Source organism: Balaenoptera acutorostrata, chromosome 3, assembly GCF_949987535.1.
Source record: "Balaenoptera acutorostrata chromosome 3, mBalAcu1.1, whole genome shotgun sequence".
Classification (NCBI taxonomy): domain Eukaryota; kingdom Metazoa; phylum Chordata; class Mammalia; order Artiodactyla; family Balaenopteridae; genus Balaenoptera; species Balaenoptera acutorostrata.
This window is the reverse complement of record NC_080066.1, coordinates 37572778-37579373: the sequence shown is the minus strand read 5'-3', so window position 1 is coordinate 37579373 and position 6596 is coordinate 37572778.

The following is a 6596-nucleotide window of genomic DNA, read 5'->3' as shown; positions in this document are numbered from 1 at the left end:
GTAAATGGTTTTTTTTAAAGGCATCTGCTTTACCCTCAGTGTGGCCCCCAGGCCCACCTCAGCAAGTCTTTCATGTGACTGGTCACTTCCTCTCCCAGGCCCCGCAGTGGCCACCCTGTACCCATTGGCCCTCAGACCCACGCTAGCCCCCAGGCTCTGCTCACCTCTGAGAACCTTGAACCTGCCAAGTGTGGCCTCCCTCAGTGTCCCAACCAACAAACTTCTGTGTATCAAACCCTGTCACTTCCTTGCCTCCGGGCTCAGCCTAGATGTGTGCTTTCAGTTTAATAGTCATCTATCTCCACCAGTCACTTGCCTCCACCTCCCTCCAGGACTCAGGACCTTGCTCATCTGCTATTTCCTCTCTCGATTTCCAGTCTATCCCTCTACTGGCTTCTTCCTGCAACTTACTCACCTCCTGCCCTTGTTCCTAGAGCCTCAAACTTGCATGTTCAGAACTCAAGCCCCCCACCTGCCTCCCTTGATCAGGGTGCTGGTTCCACAGGTGTGTTTCCTCGTTGTGAGTAGCACTGCCATCCACTCGGTGTCACCCAACCCAAAAACCTAGGAGTCGTCCAAGACTCTTCTTCCCTCGAATCCCTTAGAGCCGTTTGGGAACCAAGCCCTTCTCAACTTTTCCCAGCCCCGACCCCCCTGGCCTAGTTCAAATCCCTGCCCGACACTGCAAAAGCCCCCTTCCTGGTGCCCCAAGCTCCCTCTGGCCCTGCTTCCCGCTACTCCATCCTCCATGTTGTAGCCAGAGTGAGCGTCCTTCCACAGCAAAGAACTGAGCCTGTCACTACCTAGCTTAAACCCTCCGGGGCTCCCCCATCCCCCTAAGGAGGCCACAGTCCTTGGAGGGCAGATGAGGTCTTCCTGATGGGGGCCTCTGTGGAACCTCACGTTCATGCCTGGCCTTGCCCTCGTCACCACACCTCTATGCCCTTGACCATCCTGGCCCCCTGGCAGCTCCCCTCAATGTGCCCGGCTGGGCCTCGTCTCTCTGCTCACTCTGCTTCCTCTTCTGGATTGCTGGGCTGCCCTGTCTGCCCAAGGCACACCTGAACATCTTTGAAGACTCAGCCTGGGTACCACTCCCTTCGTGAGGTCTTCCCTGCACTTGCCTGGCAGACGTGACCCCGCCCACCACACCCCTGAGCTCTCCAATTTCGGTGCCTGTGACTCTCATTGCATTGACTTGTTACGTGATTCTGCCCTGTCCCTCTTCGAGTTTTTATGCTGACACCCATACTGAGGTTCCAAACTCTCTCTCCAGCACTCAGAGCAGGGCCTGGCATGTGATAAGAAGTCAATAAATATTTGCCAATTGGGTTCTCTCCATACAGGTGTATGTAAATGCAAGAGGCGGATGGAGCCCAAAATTCTGACCCGGAAAATGGGTTAGGTTTCCTACACTTCCCTTTGGTAAGATGATTAAGTTAGTTTTAACTTCAGTGACCTTTCACCTCAGTTACAATTTATTGGTATCAGTGAATGGAGACACAGCGAAAGACATTTATAAAAACCAACCCACCGGGCTTGCCTGGTGGCGCAGTGGTTGAGAATCTGCCTGCCAATGCAGGGGACACGGGTTTGAGCCCTGGTCTGGGAAGATCCCACATGCCGCGGAGCGACTAAGCCCGTGAGCCACAATTGCTGAGCCTGCGCGTCTGGAGCCTGTGCTCCGCAACGGGAGAGGCCACGATAGTGAGAGGCCTACGCACCGCGATGAAGAGTGGCCCCCACTTGCCACAACTAGAGAAAGCCCTCACACAGAAACGAAGACCCAACACAGCCAAAAATAAATAAATAAATAAATAAATAAATAAATAAAATTTAAAAAAAACAAAACAAAAACCAACCCACCAACCAGCATCCTAACGAAAAAGCTTTTATTTTCAAAATGTCACAGATCATCAAAACTCAGTGAAAAACATGCATCCCCTTTCTTATAGCTGAGTCCATAGTACACCATCTATTTCTCTTCTCTCTGGGTAAGCAGTGAAGCTTGGAGACTTTATTCTTACTCTCACCCTTTTAATCCCAGGGTATTCGTATAACTATATCCTGAGACAGTTCTTCTTGTTTTAACTTTTTGTTGAAACATAACACACAGTGACTTCCCTGGCGGTTCAGTGGATAAGACTCCGCGCTTCCAATGCATGGGGTGCGGGTTCAATCCCTGGTCAGGGAACTAAGATCCCACAAGCTGCCCGGCACAGCCAAAAAAAAAAAAAAGGAAATATAACACATAGATAAGTGTACAGCTCATAATTTTTACAAACTGTATACACCTGTGTAACCAGCACCCTGGTCAAGAAGCAACTTAGCAGCACCCCTGTCAGGTCCCCTCTGGGTCAGTAATTTGTCTTCTCCTGACCCTGTTCTGAAGTTTGCAGTGGGGCAGGTGGAGTGTTGGGAGCTGAACCGACCTGGCTCTAGACACACTTGTGCCACTAACCACACACCCTCACTTTTAATAGAGATTTTACATTTTGAGGCAGGTCATCATGAGACTTCCTCTTGTTTTTCATGGAATTTTATTTCCTTTTGGGTTGCATTTCTGGTTTACAATAAGCCATAGTAGCTTAGTGTAACACAATTTATGGAAGGGTTACTCTGCACAGGCACTGTGCTAAGCTCTTTCCACGTGGGTCTCAATCCTGACAACAACCCTATGAGGTAGGTAAGTATCCCTACTTTACAGATGAGGAAGTGGAGACTCAGAGGAGAGGTTCAGTATGTACCTTGCCCAGCACCTGTAGCTTAACCACTCTACTCCTGAAGTCAATTAACCCCGCTGCATTATTAGAGCCACGAGAAACACCTAAGGAACAAATGGAAAGAATAACAAAACATTAAAATAAAAACAGCATATTGGCTACTCCCCTAATATCAAGATGATCCACAACTGTAACCGGTCCTTCCTTGCACGTGACTGGTGGTCGCCCTCCCCAACCCTTTATCCCTGATGGGGAGTCCTGTCTCATAACCAGGGAGCTGTGCAGGGGCCCGGTGTGCTGGGCTTGCCCTTCCCACAGTCTCTCACAGACCTGGAGTTTTTCAAATGCAGGGCCATTTTAACCTCCCTGCTGCCTGGCCCTGTTAAGCTATTTCAAATCTCTGGACAGAATATTAGAGTCTTTCCTTTCTCTCACTCTCTCGACTTGATAAAATAGCCCATGGCCACAGAGGAAGTGAAAGTAGAGTCGCACGGATGATGCTCAGATTTTGAGACAGAAGGTTGCAGAGCCTGGTGGAGAGTAGGGCCTGTGGTTAATTCCCTTCGGCTCTCCACCCAGTCACTGGTGCACCTGAGCTCTTGCCTCTGGCATCAGCAGAGGCTGTGGCTCCTGGGCCTACCTGCCCCTCACTCCCTCTCCCCTGCTCACTCTTCCCAGTGTCCCAACTCTGTGAATTTTCCATGCATTCAAAGGCCCACGGCAGCTGTAGAAGAATGGCTGCTGGGAGGAAGAAGGTCTGGCTCCAAGGAAACACTTTGCCCAGGCCCCTCACAGCTCACAGGCCTTGGTAGGCACAGTGTCTCTGCCGTTTGTTTACACTGTCGGTGTCGGGGCAGGAGGCCTGCCAGGATGCCTTGGGGTGGCACATCTTGGCAGATTTACCACTCACGAGTTCCAGTCCCCAGGTTTCGTGGTGCAGGCACCCAGAGATGACCAGACACTGGGTGGGAGGCTCCTGGTAACTAAAGTTCCAAGAGACCAATACTCCAGAAGCCCAGTTATTATTCATTTACATTGGGGATCTCCAAACCCAAGCCACTTTCAGAGCACCCCTTGTTCCTGGTCTCCAGTGACTGAAAACTGAAATGGTGGCTTTGTGATCAGACGGTGGCTGGTGAGCACGGATTGAAAGAAAGGGGTCATGTGACACACCCCCCTCAGGTGATGAATGCTGCACTTCAAAATCCCCTTCTCTTCCCTGCCCCCCAGCGCTGTCAGCTCCGTGCCCAAGATTGCCTCATTAACTCTTTTTTTTTTTAAATTAATTAATTTATTTATTTTTGGCTGCGTTGGGTCTTTGTTGCTGTGCGCAGGCTTTCTCTAGTTGCGACGAGTGTGGGCTGCTCTTCGTTGCCGTGCGTGGGCTTCTCATTGTGGTGGCGTCTCTTGTTGTGGAGCACGGGCTCTAGGTACGCGGGCTTCAGCAGTTGTGGCACGCGGGCTCACTAATTGTGGCTTGTGGGCTCTAGAGCGCAGGCTCAGTAGTTGTGGCACACCAGCTCAGTTGCTCCGCGGCGTGTGGGATCCTCCCAGACCAGGGCTCGAACCCGTGTCCCCTGCATTGGCAGGCGGATTCTTAACCACTGCGCCACCAGGGAAGCCCTCGTTAACACTTTTTTCCAGGTTTCCCTGATGAACACGCCCCCTTCCACAGATAGGTTAGTGTCACTGGTTAAGTTGGAGTTAAGTGGACAATCCAGTGGGCTTAGGAGACAGTGGTCTCCACTCAGTACATGTGGCTGTAATTAGTTGAATTCTTAGAGGATACGCTTATTTCTTTCATCTCAAAATCCTTGTCTCCTTACACACTGCTTGTAAATCCCTCTGTGCCATGTTTTTCTAAACATATCAATGGTCTAGAAACCACACTCTTGCTGAAGAGTTTCAGCACTATTGTCACCTGCCTCTCTCAGTTGTCCCATGTGATACCGCCTTTCTGAGTCACTAGCTCCTGCTTGTCTCCCTCCTGTTCCTGTCCTGAGATCTGTGGCGCAGCGGATTGGGTATTGGGAGCCAAAGACACCTGACAGGCCTGGTTCTAGACACCCCTGTGCCCCTAACTAGCAGCACGACTAGGGCAAATCACTTCTGGAGATCTCGTTTTTCCTCACCTGCTCAGCTGATGCCCGTGCTTGCCCTTCCCATTCCAGAAGGCTGCTCAAAATCACTCGGTGTGGTGGTGAATGTCGAAATCCTACTGTCTGTGGTAATATTGATCACTCAGATCAAATGGAACCTGCTTTCACCAAAGAACGGAACTTTCTAGGTTTCTGAGACCAACTGTCCTCTGAGGGACCAGAAAGCTTTAGCTGGGAAAACATCTCATCTGTGTAGACTCTTCGGGGGCCTCTAGTCCGAGTTCTTGGGGAGTGTGGCTCGCAGCTCGAGGGCACGTATGCAAGTCTTCTCGTTTGGAGGACTGGATGTGGTGTTGACGGTGAAGGTGATAGGAGCTAGGTTTGGGATGACCCTTTCCAGGTTTGATTTTGCTTCCAGTGAAAGTTCCATTGGCTCAGGAGATCCCTGAGTTAAGGGAATGGCACATGGAATACTTGGATTAGTCATTTTCAGTTTTCTTTCTGTAACAGTGGAACCACTTTTTCAAGTGAAATCTTGCAACAATAGAAAACATGTGAAAGCAGAGATGCTCTGGTGACTGGATGGTGAGAACCCAAAGCGCTCTCCCGGGCTGGGTCTTTGCCCCACCTCACTGGTCCCTGAGGCAGCTCTCTGGAACTTCTGGGCTGGGCTGGTTTGAAAGCTAGCTGTGTGTGCATGCTGAAAGCGCTGGCCTGAGTTTTCCACATTAGCCCTCTTGGAACTAAAATCAAGAGGCTAGAAGGAATCTCCATGGCCCAGACTTGTAACTGGATTTAGGACTCTACGGAGAGCCCCTCTTGTTGTTCTGTCCTTCCCTTGCCCCACCGCAGGCTGTCCCTCCTGGGGAGGATTGTAGCTTCACCCACCTTCTGTTGAGTTTTAGACCTTTTATCGGTTAAATAGGGAGTGAGACCTAACTATGCAAAATTTGTTGTCAGAAGCAAACCAGATAAAATATGCAAAAGTGAATTATAGTTTCCTGCCCCCTTTCCCTGAGGGTACACCTTCTTTCCCCTTGGGCTCTCCCAGCTGCTCTCCAGTATTTCCTTCCAGTCATTTACTTTGAAAGCACCTCCATTTAGCACTTATCACACTGCATTGGAGTTGTTCACCATTTCATTTTAGAAAATGCATTCTCTGCCAGACTGCACTCCTTAAGAGGAGGAAGTGTTTCGCTTGTCCCAAAGTATATGCTCTACAATTGATTGTTAAATGAATAAGCGTCAATGATATTCATCTTGAATCACCCAGGACCTTGCACGCAGGAAATGAGGAAGTGTGTGTGTGTGTGTGTGTGTGTGTGTGTGTGTGCGCGTGTGTTAGGCAAGGGGGAGGATAGTGGTGAAGCATTACCACAGTGGGCAACTATGCCAGAAAAGTCCTTTAAGAGGCAAAACATCTGAATTGGAGTCTCAACGCCACTCTAAGAGAGACCTGGGGTCCAAGCTGCCTGGGTTTATTCACCTGTATAATAGGATTAAATATGGATTAACAGGGATAAACACCCGCTTTCAGCTGTAAGGGAAAACGCTTTGGAAAGGGTCTCTCTTTCAGTGGTCCCCGGGCGGAGTAAGGCGAGAAGCCGCCACCTCCCCAGATTCTCACGGAGGTAGGAGAAGCAAGGCAGGACTACACCCGCTCCACGTGCGACGATTATAGTTGCGGCTCCGCACCCCCAAATCCGGCGTGTAGGAAAGTCCCACCCATCGTCAATGATTCGTCTGAAACAAATGGGCACCCTAGCCATCCGCA